At 35.5% G+C, this 13,740-nt stretch overlaps 1 protein-coding gene across 11 annotated transcripts in view; it reads left to right on the top strand.

The window, feature by feature from the left end:
• Positions 1 to 13,740, top strand: part of E23 (Early gene at 23) — a 251,388-nt gene that overhangs the window by 142,359 nt on the left and 95,289 nt on the right. The gene's annotated exons all lie outside the window — the stretch shown is intronic.

Here is a 13,740-nt window from a genome sequence, read left to right as displayed (position 1 = left end):
GCTTTTACCTTAATGGTGTTTGTTATCAGAACGTACAGGATCTATATCCGGCAATGATTACTTCATCCCAGTTTTTTGTCAATAGAACGAATTTGTTCTGTTATTTCCATAGAAAGGAAACAATTTGACTCAAATTAACACTGTTTTGCAAAATTGACAAATTCAAAAACAGTCCCAATGATTTTATTGTTCAAAGAGCAGAATGTAGACTTGGTTACATACTAGGGCTGCGACTATCCGCATATTCGAATATCCGGTTATTCATAGGATATCCGTTGACACGGGCAAAATCCGGACGGCATGGATATCCGGTTAATATTCGTTTGTAAAGCTATCCGGATATCCGGATTTATGAAGATCCGGTTAATAACCAGTGAAAGCAAAAAATTGATGTACCATATATGTTTATTTAACATTAATAACAATAAATTCGTGGGGCATTTAAATCAATTAACAACGTTGTTTCACAATATAAACAATTGGCACTGTTCTTATTTTAACTTGTTTGTAAAATTGTAGCTTTTTAATTTTTGACGTTAATTTAATAATCTACAAACATATTTTGTGAATAATTTTTCGATGTTTGCTTCGTTCAATTCTGATATGCAGATATTCAACTTATATATTCCAGTATGCGGACATACGGATATCCGGATCTTCCGTTTACGTATCCGGATAGCCGAACAGCGGATATCCGGATTTCCCATTTATGAATCCGGATATCCGGATAGCCGGATTTTTTGCTTAGCTATCGGGTTATTGGAATATTCGGTTTATCCCGATAATTGAAAAATCCGGATGCAGTTCACAGCCCTATTACATACCTATTACGCTCGTACTAAGACTCTTTAGTCGTGGTCAGCACTATGTTCAATAACATTACCAAACATTTCTTGAAATGAAAGCTAATGCAAACAAGTAAAGGTGTCTAAGTTCGGGTGTAACCGAACATTATATACTCAGCGTGAGCTTCAATTGTACATTTCATTTCATATAAATTACTTTTCTCTATAACACCGGGCACCGCTCGTTTAAAAAAAATGCCTCCCCATTTCCTCTTAGAACAAAACTTGATAAGTGAAATGTCATTGATTGAAAACAATGTTTGCTAAGTTATAGCTTATTATTCAAGTCTACGAACCTTTTAAACTTGTTTTATATCTAAGTTGCCGTGGTCTTTAACCGATACCGTCCATTTTTACTAGAAATATTTTCTGCTATAAGGAAAATATGTGTACACAATTTCATTACGATATGTTAGTTTTTCTTCGAGTTATGGCTCCCGAAACATAGACAATTTCTTAGTCATAATAGGGGCGGTGCCACGCCCATTTAAAAAAATTTTAGTGTTTTCATATTTATTGTTATTAATCCACTTGGGAAATGAAATACCATTGATATAAAGCTCTTTTTTGGAAAGATATAACTTATTTTATTCGTCCAAAATTGATTTTATCACAAGTGGGCGGTGCCACGCCCATTTAAAAATTTTTTTTTTCAAATTTTTATCAAGAGTCTCAATATCAGTCGACATGTGAAATTTCAACATTCTAGGTGTATTATTTACTAAATGAACAGGTTTTTTGTGTTTTCGAAAATGTTATTTATGTAAAAAGTGGGCGTGGTTATCATCAGATTTCGCTTATTTTCAATACCAATCTATTCTGGGTCCAGATAAGCTCGTGTACCAAATTTGGTGAAGATATCTCAATATTTACTCAAGTTATCGTGTTAACGGCCGAACATAGCTCAATCAACTTTTTTTTCGATACTGATGATTTTAATATATGGAAGTCTATATCTATCTCGATTCCTTTATACCTGTACAAACAAGCGTTATCCAATCAAAGTTAATATACTCTGTGTGCAAAGCACGCTGATTATAAAAACATGTAAGGATGACCCTGCGGACGGATTGTCCGATGGCCGATGAATTTATGAGCAATGCTATCGTGATATATTTTTGGTTAAGCCTATATATTGGCGAAGACTACCGAAAAAATCGTTTTACGCTGGTAATTTTTTTTTTTGTGTGGTTGTATCTCTCTGGATCCGCCCCTGTGAGAGATTGATATGTTCAAAAGACATAATCGTTTGAGATCGTTTTTCTGATGGCTTCGATAAATTTATTGGTCTACTTACGTATCTCTTTGTATACCTTTCATGAAAATGAAATGGTATATTAACTTCGTCACGAATCTCAAAATTGCAAGCCCTCAAAGAAAAATAGATAGACCCACAAATAAGTATACCGAAATGATTAGGATGAAGAGCTGAGTTGATTTATATATATAGTTGATATCCGTCTGTCTGTTTGTATGCAAACTACTCCCTTAATTTTTTAAATATCTTGATAAAATTTGGTGAGCGGGTGTATTTAGGTGTCCGATTAGACGTTTGTGGGAACCGGCCGAATCGGACATAGCATATATTTCCCATACAACCGATATTTCAGAAAAGAGAATTTTTGTCATATCTCCCTCAATTTATCAGATTGAAGCTTCAAACTTCACCATATACTTTCGTATATTGCACGTATTGTTGTCTGAAAAAATCATAGAGATCGGTGGTATATATATTTTATATCCCATATAAACTGTTATTTCTGCCCTGCCCCCTTTTTAACGGCTACACCAACAAAGGGTGAAACTTTGCATCCTCACACAAAGTACCAACCTAATTTTGTAATTTTATATTTAGCTTAAAAATCGCTTAGATATGTGCAACTGTTCACTATATATTTCATATCTTATACAGCCGATTCGATTTGATATTACGAATGGGATAAGCTTATTGTTCAGCCCATTCATGAAAGGTATGCCAGTACAGCCCTTACTTGTTAATCTAAAACTTGCATCTTTCGATCTGTGGAACAAAGTTTTAGCTATAGTGGTATTTCCTGCTTATCAATGACTACAAATTCATTAGGCACCCTGTGTTTAAGTTAGTGTTTCCCACTTTTTCTTTTTTTCTGCACTACCTTCCTTGGGATTTCCGATTTATACATATTATAATTTTTTTTGTAATATTACTCGATTTAATTATTTGGCACCTGCAATTTATAAAATTCGAAAATTTTTGTTTATTTTATTAAAATTTGGCGTAGCACCTGTGATTGCCCTTTAGTGTAAATACTAAATGCTATTTTTACTTCCTTTATATTGGTTTCGTTTCGTTTCCATACAAAATTGAGAAATTTGCAATATATTTTTGAGCAACTTTCCGGAGAGTAAAATTTTCGAAACTTTAAACATACATTAGAAACCAATGACAATTTGACATGCAATTTGCTAGGTTGTCCAGAGTTTGTAAAAATTTTAAAAATCTTCCGAACTTTGTAATTTGGCTTTCAAGTTTTAAGGAGCTTCCCAATAACTCAGAGATCTGCAGCTTTTAACGAATATCTGGGCTCTATGGCTTATAATATTTAGGATAAACAAGTTTTCCAGATGGAACAGGAATCGGGATATTTGGAGATATTTAGAGGTAGATTCCTAACCTTCAGAACTCGCTGCCAAAGCAACATGAGGGGAAAAAATGTTCGCTAGGTAGTCCAGGGATTGTGAAAATTCAAAAAATTGTTCGAACTTGAAAGTTTTGCTTTCAAGTTCTAATTCTAAGGAGCTTTCCGATAACCCAGAAGCCTGAAAATTTGAACATAGCTTCAGGCTTTATAACGTTGTAATATTTAGGATAACAGAGTTTTTTATATGAAACAGGGATTGAGATATTTGGAGATATTTAGAAAATCCATTTTCAACATGTGGAAACTTGCGACTTCTATTTAAGTAGCTTCCCGTAGAGGAAGATTCTTAAAGCTAAGAACATATGTACTTCAGAACTCGATTATGATAACATGAGGGAAAAAAGTATCCGTAGGCAGTGCAGGGATCGTGCAAATTTAAAAATTGAACGAACGTGAACATTTTTCTTTCGAGCTTTCAGGAACTTCCCGATAAGCAAGAGACCTGAACACTTTTGACCTTTCGGCTCTATTAGGTTTTAATATTTAGGATAAAAGACGTTTCTAGATGGGACAGGGATCGAGATATTTAGGGGTACTAAAAAGTGCGTTTAGAACTGTGAAATCTTGCGACCGCTATTTGAATAGCTTCCCATAGAGCTAGATTCTTCAAACTAAGAACATATTTCAGAACCCGATGAGAATACAACATGAGATAGTCCAGAGATCGTGAAAATTTAAAAAAATTTCCGAACTTGGAGATTCGTCTTTCGAGCTTTCAGGAATTTCCCGATAAGCAAAAGACCTGAAAATTTTGGCCAAGCTTTTGGCTATATTAGGTTTTAATATTCAGAATATAAAGTTTTCTAGATGGCACAGGTATCTACATGTTTGGCGTATTAAAAAGTCCATTTAGAAATGTGGAATCTTGCGATCGGCTTTTTAAGTAATTTTACACATAGTGCAGGTCAGCTTGACAATGCAACATAAGGAGAAAATAAGAAGATAATAAATATTTACGTACTTCCTTTATATAAGTGGACCAAAGGAAAAGAAAAATGCATCTTAAAACAAAAACATAATCTTGTTGAATTTTGATATTAAAATGTTAATTTAACCCCTATAAAAATTTGTATGAGGAACAAAAATATAAAGGTGGAGTGTAATGAAGAGACTTTCGACATAATTATACCCAGCAGCACTTGTACACAGGGTATTATAACTTTGATTGATAAACGGTTGGTTGTACAGGTATAAAGGAATCGAGATAGATATAGACTTCCATATATAAAAATCATCAGCATCGAAACAAAATTTGATTAAGTCATGTCCGTCCGTCCGTCTGTCTGACCGGTAATGCGATACCTTGAGCAAATATTGAGATATCTTCACCAAATTTGGCAAACGGGCTTATCTGGACCCAGAATAGATTGGTATTGAAACTGAGCAAAATTGGGCGAACCACGCTCACTTTTTGGATATCAAATATTTAGAAAAATATTCCAAAAAATTTGGCACGACCCACATTTATAAGAAGAAAAATTGGAAGTTTAACAAGCCGTAAAACAAAAGCCGTTAGTGATATTACATAGAAAATTTGCCAAAGATTTCCAAATTATATAGACTGAGTGGAGATAAAGATCTAACTTTAACATAGTTTGCAATAACTCTATTGTATTTAATTATCTTTGACTGATATTCTACCTCTGTAGTGGTATGGTTGGGTTAAGAACAAAACTTAAACCAATTTTGAAAATAGGCGTGACACACCCCTTTGTTTGTAACTCTTTCCAAAGTACTTTTAATGCCATAAGTCGAACAAAAATCTCCCAATACGAGCGAAATTTGGCGCAAACGTTTCAAGTGCACAGCTGCTGGGTATGTAATATTCGGTTTCACCCGAATTTAGACTTTCTTACTTGTTTTTATCTAAGTTCGCCAATGTGCACTCCATCTTTATATTATGGTTCCTCATGCAAATTTTTAGAGCGTTTATGTTAAAATTTAAATATCAAAGTTCAGCAAGATTATATCGTTGTTTAAAAAAAAGCACTTTTCGTTTCTTCTGGTCCATTTATATAAAGGAAGTACTTAAAAATTGTTTAGCTTCTTTTTATTTGTTACTTCAAAGCTTGCTTTATTGACTTTTTTGTGTTTTTTTTTTCGTATTGCTTAGTTCATTTGTCTCTTTACTTATGTTTACATACATTTTTGTTTCTTTTTTTATTGTGCACGCAAATTTCAAAATATTTTTTGTTTATTTATTTTATAATTATTTATTCCTGTCATTTACTTATGTCTGCTTAATGTATGCACATAAATATATGTTGTTGCAGTTGTTGTTGTTGTTGTTGAGAGTGAAATATTTTTTTTCTTAACTTTTTCTCTGTTTATTTTAATGGTTATTGTTGTCAAGTTTTTTTTCTGTTATTGTTGTTGTTACTGTTGCTGGTGTCGGTTGATGAATCGTGACCAGTGTTGCCATTTTAGCTTTTTTCACGCTGGATTTAGCTTTTTTTCTCCATTTAGCTTGGAAAGTTGCGATTTGGCTTTAAGCCTTTTTCAGCTTTTATTCAGAATTTCAGAAAATCTTGATCAACAGTTTGGTGTAGATTCAATTTTAAGTATGTACATTGATTGAATATGGACTAGATGTTAAATATTTGAGGGGCTGTGGAGGAGTGGAAGGAGTGGATAATGGTGGCATATTGGTAGGCAGAAATCAAGGCGTATTAACTTTATTAAGGCAACATTAACCTAATATCATTTTCGTTGCGTGTGTTTGCCAATCGATTCGATTAGCTGTTTCATAGTTTTCTAAGTCCACATGTAGATAAAAGAGCTATGTAATGATACATATATGCTACGTTAAACGACGGACTCGACACGTGCAAATCGCATCCACAAGATTGGGGTAACTCCTTGTTTTTAAACGGTTTTATTTCGCTTGACTCTGTGTAGCGGGCGTTGCTTACGAATATTGTAATTTAAGAAACTTCCCAATAAGCTACAAGCTTAAAACTTGGAATATAGTTCAGAATCCGATGACAATGCAATAAAAAAAGAAAAAATTTCGCTAGGTGGCGCATGGATCGATATATTAAAAAAAAATCGTATTTTTGGTCCAATTTGGCTCATATTTGGAACAAATATTACATAGTCCATTATAAGCGACATCAAAATACTTTGGAGTACGAGGAGGGAGGGGCAAGCATACGTGGCGTTGAGTTGAGTAAAGTCTTTGGCAGAATTATGGTATTGAGGAGTTATATTGTAACATATTGTCAGGAAAGAGTCCTTGTAATAATGAGGCACTAAATGAACTAAATGAGTGAGAAATAATAGGAAATTAAAACAAATAAAGGTGTCTAAGTTCGGGTGTAGCCGAACATTATATACTCAGCGTGAGCTTCAATTGTACATTTCATTTCAGATACTACACATATTACTTTTCTACATAACACGTGGTACCGCCCGTTTAAAAATAATATCTCCCCATTTCCTCTTACAATAAAACTTGATAAGTGAAATATCATTGATTCAAAACTATTTTTTGCTAAGTTATAGCTTATTATTCAAGTCTATGACCCTTTTAAACTTGTCTTATACCTAAGTTGCCGTGGTCTTTAGCCGATCCCGTCCATTTTTACTAGAAATATTTTCTACTATAAGGAAAATATGTGTACACAATTTCATTACGATATGGTAATTTTTCTTCGAGTCGTGTCTCCCGAAACATAGAAAATTGCTTAGTCATAAAAGGGGCGGTGCCACGCCCATTTTTTTAAATTTAAAGTTTTTCCTATTTATTGTTATAAATCCACTTGGTAAATGAAATACCATTGATATAAAGCTCTTTTTTGCAAAGATATAGCTTATTTTATTCGTCCACGACCCTTTTAAAAATCTTTTATATAAAAGTGGGCGTGGTCCTTAACCGATTTCGTTAATTTTTCTTTAAAGCAATCCTTATGGTAAAGGAAACCTCCCTACCGAATTTTGTTACGATAGGTTTAACGGTTTTTGATTTATGATTATTAATATTTGTAAAATTGATTTTAACACAAGTGGGCGGTGCCACACCCATTTAAAAATTTTTTTTCAAACTTTTATGAAGAGTCTCAATATCAGTTCACATGTCAAATTTCAACATTCTAGGTGTATTATTTACTAAATAATCAAGTTTTTTGTGTTTTCCAAAATGTTATATATATAAAAAGTCGGCGTGGTTATCATCCGATTTCGCTCATTTTCAATACCAATCTATTCTGGGTCCAGATAAGCTCGTGTACCAATATTTACTCAAGTTATCGTGTTAACGGACGGACGGACGGACATGGCTGAATCACATTTTTTTTCGATACTGATGACTTTGATATATGGAAGTCTATATCTATCTCGATTCCTTTATACCTGTATAACCAACCGTTATCCAAACAAAGTTAATATACTCTGTGTGCAAAGCACGCTGAGTATGAAAAAACTAAAAACTTGAAAATTAATTAATAAAAAAAAAATATTTACTTAAACGGTTTTATTGAAAATAATACTTACGTTAAATATAATAATTCTAAAAGCTAGAAAATAATTAGGTAGGTTCTTGGTACTAGTCATCACACTCCTCATCTATCTAGGCCGTTAATCAGACAAATAAATAAAAGCGTTGGGCGCGTGAAAATTTAAAGAAAGCTTATTATAAAGTTAAAAGGGCGTCTTAGTGAACACGAGTCGGAAAAGGAAAATGCAGCTCCTGGCCTTGAAATAGTCGGATATTTGACATCCCAGAAGGCTAGATTTCCAACGGGATATGTGGTCGAACTTCGGAAGTCCATACGCATAGCGTGTTATATGGTTAAAGGTGACGTCTATCCTATGAGCTGAGTGCAAATCTGGCTTATTATATATCAACTCGGAATATGTCAAATAAGGTAAGACAGCCAATTTATGGCGGATGTCACGTGGAGCAAACACCGCCGATAGCCTCAGATTTCACAGTGCGCCACACACCCTTCCTATAGCCAAGTTAACGTCGTCAACACAAGTCAAACTGGACTTGACTTGACATAACTTAGGTTTGTAATTTTACACACCAGTTTAATTTGGTCGGTACCAATACAAAGCAGTTGAATACCCGTTTCAGTTAACTTTCTCTTTGATATAGAAAAAACGTAAGTTTTATTTGCGTTAAGACGAAGCCTGTTGTTATTAGCCCAATGGAAAATTTCTGAGATGTCAGCATTAAGTTTAGAACAGAGATCATCGACGTCGTCAATACGGCTAGAGAGGTAAAGTTGGACATCGTCTGCATAAGCGTGCATAGTAACCAATTTATAGACTGTAAAAATGTCATTGATAAATAAGCTAAATAACAACGGGCCAAGAATTGACCCCCGAGGCACACCGCAGACTAATGCACTAAGTCGTGACATTTGGGACCCTACAAGTACCCGTTGGTATCGGTTGGCTAAATAGCTTTTAATTAACGCCAATGAATTGTCACTAAAACCAAAGTAGTACTTCGGCTTAGCGCAAATTGTGGTTAACTGAGTCTGATACCTTGGAAAAGTCAAGCAGACACAGCAGCGTAAGTAAGTTTTCATGGAAGTGACAATGAATCTCGTCGAAGATCGAAAGCTGTTGCGCAACCATGCTTAGCCCTAAATCCAGATTGCAAAGGTGACAGGTTGATTGCACGTGGTGTGAGATTTGTTCGACTATTAATGCCTCAAATGCTTTGGACAGACTTTTTATTTTATTTTTGTCAATCTAGCCTTTTTCTGAAAAAGTTCTGGCAACACTGATCGTGACGCCAAATGAGCAGTCATATATCTACATATGTATATATGTATGCATTGTACAGGTCCACAAGTAGGATATGTAGCAGCACGCACATACACAGCCACGCTCACCTGATAAAATGCTTGTTCTTGTTCGTTTTTTTTGTGGATGCTATTTGGCACTGTTGTACTTCTTAGGACCAAACAAAGTTTAGTAGCTGCTATCGAAAACTGCTTAAAATTTTTTTTTCTTATATTACAAAGAAATATACTTATTTACTTTCAAACGAGCACTTAATTACATCTCTCTTTAATAACCATATATTTTGGACAATTTTAATTAACAAATTGTGATACTTTTTTACGGGGACGATTGCTAAAACACGACCAAAACCGTCGGGGGAGGTATTAATAGACGCGTTTTTGCCTCGCTTCCAATAATTCGAATACTTTCTCTCTTCGGACTATTGACAACAGGACAAAACGCGTCTATTCATTTTTCTTTCCGCTTTTTTGGACGGGTTATTGCAGTCGACCTCGGTTTCAAACTGTTTTTCGCGGAGAACTTTTGAACGGGTAGAAAAACTTAACTCCCGTGTTTGTATTCTTAATACTGAAATAACTACGCGTCCTCAGATACCCCAATTGAAGACTTTTTTATAATTTTCTGAAGGACCCACATGGGTGCACTTAAAATTTCCTACTAAATTCGTTAAAAGAAATTTACCATCACACCAACCCATATCTGATATTCCGATCCCTTTTTTGCTTCCCTGTGTCGCTTTCGACGAAGCAACCCCGGTAATTTTGACACTTCGTTCAGTGTCAAAACTCATGTTCCACGCAGTTTCCACTGGGTTCCACGCTAGTTTGACACTGACCGAAGTGTCAAACTGCCGTGTGTTAGAAAGGGAAAGAAATTGTTTCCCTCTCATACATATCATACTTGTAAACCTGTACAATGTATGTATGTATGATAGAAATGCAACAAGTACTTAACACGTTGTTTATATTGTTAATTTATTTTTACCTCACTTTTGTTTTGTTTTGTTTTTTTTTTTCGTTTTGATTTTTTAATTTGCGTTGCAAAATTCCCACCTGGAGACTTTTAAATTGTTTTTGCAGTACAACTTAATTGATGATTTTTCTTTGTGTATTGATTCCAATAAAGGCTCTTAGAAATTTTTCATACTTATGAACAAATAATCATTGGATGGAAACAAAATTTTTTATGGGGCGTTCTTCAAGCGCATTCTGAGATAGGGCGCTTTTTGAGCAAATCTTTAAACAGGGCGCTTTTAAAAGATATTCTAAGGTAGGATGTTTCAAACTCGCAGCTGAGATATGCGGATATTCCACCCAATTGTCGATAAATATCATATATATTATTTCTAATTGCTGTTTTTATGTACGGGTCCCTTTTTCGTTCTTATTAGGAATCCAAATCTATAAATAAAATTTTGCTTCTAAAGATGGAGATTCGGGCCATTAGCGAGCTTTTGGCAATTTTGGTCGTAGTGCTTTTGTTTAGCAATATTTTATTAAAAATAATTTGTTAAAAATAAACGATTGTGAGCACACAAAGAAATCAATTTGTACTACGGCAATATTGTGAATATTTGCACTGCATTACCGGCAGCTGCTATTGTACGCTAAATCGCAACGCAAGTTGTAAGTTTTAATTGATTGACGGCAGTTGCTATTATACACTAGATGGCAGCGCAAGCTGTAAGCTGTAAGTTAATAGAACAGCTGATTTCTGTTGATATTTGATAAGAGAATTTTACATTGGTTGCGCAAGATGCGCACGGGTCAGGCTCGTTAGTTAGTTATTTCTATTGTGAATATTTTCGTAAAGACATCCATAATGCTTGACCAAAAGTAGCTTATCTACCGTCTTCAAAAAGCATCGATCATTGATATAGCAGGTACTGAACACTTTATTCACCTCCAACGCATCTGCGACATTTATCTTAAGATCTGCTACCGATTCTTGTGGTGTGAGTGCCTATCAAACAGTGTCCTGTAAGAACTAAGAGCAAGCAAGCCTGGAAGAACCTGAAGAACATTGTACATATACCGAAAAGTTCAGTAGATTTGTGTGCACAAAGTAATCTCATTTGCTCTATAGTTGCCTTCAACACTCATGTGTCTAGGTAATCAATTCAGGGTGCTACTCAAGTGCTGAGCCATTCAATTCAGATATCTACTGCATTACGTGATTAAGTTTGTGTTGCCAGCGCATGAGTCCAAGACCTTTAACACGGGCTGTCTGCTTGTAGAAATACACACTTGGTGACCCCTAATGACTTGCAGTATCTTTAAAAATGAGCTTCCTACCAACTTTCCATTAATCTTAGAAGAACCATTGGTGAATATGTTGATGAAACCCGGAACAGTTTGTTATCTACTAGCCCTTAAAGCCCTGCAGTCACCTTAAGTTCCCTCGACACAAACTTAAGGGATGTTGGGTGCTATATAGTGTTGAGCTCATCCGTCCGAGTGGAGACAAGAGTATCACTTACACAGAGCTACACATTTTTCTTTTTTGTTATTTAAGGAAATAAGATCTCAATGCCTTACTACCATAAACAACATTCTCAAAACAAATCCATTGCGCATCATAGAAGTCTCTTTCAGTCCACATAAATGTAAATTCTCCTTTAGAAAATACTTTCGGAATAGAGCTTAGTCATCAAACGATAGTGCTAGAAGGCATGATATGTAATGGTAAAAATATTGTGTCATAATTGAGATATTTTTTAAAAAAATGTTGATGATCGACAACAGCTCTTAGGTCTTTTGCTCAGTTTTCTAAGGAAATGTATTTGCAATTCTCAATTTCAAGGACTTTGATGTGGAGGATAAAGGAGAGAGTTTCCCCATCATTATTGTCCCGGAGAATGCAATATTAAAGAAATGAATGGAAATCCTTAAATTTCTAAGCACCACAGGATTTATCTGTATGCTCTTGCAAAGACTTCTTCTAAAGCAGCCCACGCAATCTAAAACTCTTGAATGAAGGTGTCTTTTTTCTCTAACGCATACCGTTTAGCTGAAGTCAAGTCAAATCACGTGAAAAGAACGCGTTCATCAGAGGTAAAACACTGTTTGTTGCTGTAGGAGAGCGCGACCTACCAAAGGCGATGGGTGGGATCAACTATGATCCAGAATTTGTTACATTTTAAACTTTTACCTATCCTTCACTACAGCCAGTAAAAGCGCCTTTCAATAGCACAGCCGTTGAAAACTTTTAGGGGACGGAATCTTGCGACGAGATTATTGCTCCAAATAGACCGCTCGTTGATGTAGACAATACTAGTTGATCTCTACATGATGTGGTTGCGGATGCACAAATCAGAAAACAAGAATCTCAAGCACGATCCGCGGAGAAGCTTGTGCGAAAAGGTGAAAGACTGCAGCGAATCTGCGAAGATTCAAGATATCCAGCTTCTTTGTATACTTGAAAGATGTGAATCGTAGTGGGCATTGATGGGCACACGCTTTCAGATGTTCCAGTTACGCAAGAAGCTCTCTCTGTTGGCTGTCGGCAATTGCTGACCCTGTAGGAATGCTTACCTTCCTCTGCGAGAAAGTCAACTAATGTAGGCTATTAATTTTGTAGAGCTCACACATCTTGATAGGCAAACGGATGGCTTTATATGTGCGTAAATTCAGGGTGCTTTGAAGGTTTTCTGACCACTGGATAGCTATCTTACCTATATTAATTGGAATACATAGGGAAGTCTTGGAAAATAGGCATAGGTAACAGTCATCTTAATTCGCATGGCTAGTAACCCCTCTCGCGTAGCTCCTGAAGAATTCAGACCGTTCAGCCTCTTATCGCTACGCCTAAAATAGTTACAGCGCCTTGAAGGACGGAAGTTACAGGACTCTTGAATAGTTGCTACCGAATTCGTAACACGCAATTTGTTGTTGTAACTGAAAACACACCCCGAAGTTAAGGAGGATGTTGTAGATGTGGGCAGTCCTGAATCTGCCACACTTCGATATTAACACCATTTGATACTAGGCCGTCTGCCTTGGAATCCAATTTTAGTTTAACCCCTAAAACCTTCGGGTCTGTTTTATGGCAAAAAATTGTTGTTTCTCTCTTAAACTCTAACTTTTGAAATAGGTCATCTAGCGATTTGCAAAAAGGCTGAGTTTGTTGGGAATGCTGTTTCTTTTGTAATTCAGTGGGAAATATTTTGTGAAACGAACACACAAACTTACGAAAGAGCAGAGATGAACCAACAGGACAACATTATTTTACGAAAAGAAAACGCGTCTAATTACAGGCATACCGACAGAGCACCTTAACCCATAGTGGCCTAAAGATGAGTCTAAATGCAGGTCGCTTAATTTATTCGTAAATCAAAGAGGTGTCTTTCAAGACCACAACAAATTTCTGGTCTAGACAGTCATTTTAAGATATCGAAGAAACGTTTAAATATGTCCTGTTTGAAAGAGCACTGGTTTGTTTAGGAATAGATGGGG

This window comes from Eurosta solidaginis, chromosome 2 (genome assembly GCF_040869045.1).
Source record: "Eurosta solidaginis isolate ZX-2024a chromosome 2, ASM4086904v1, whole genome shotgun sequence".
NCBI lineage: Eukaryota > Metazoa > Arthropoda > Insecta > Diptera > Tephritidae > Eurosta > Eurosta solidaginis.
This window is presented reverse-complemented; position numbering and strand designations above follow the sequence as displayed.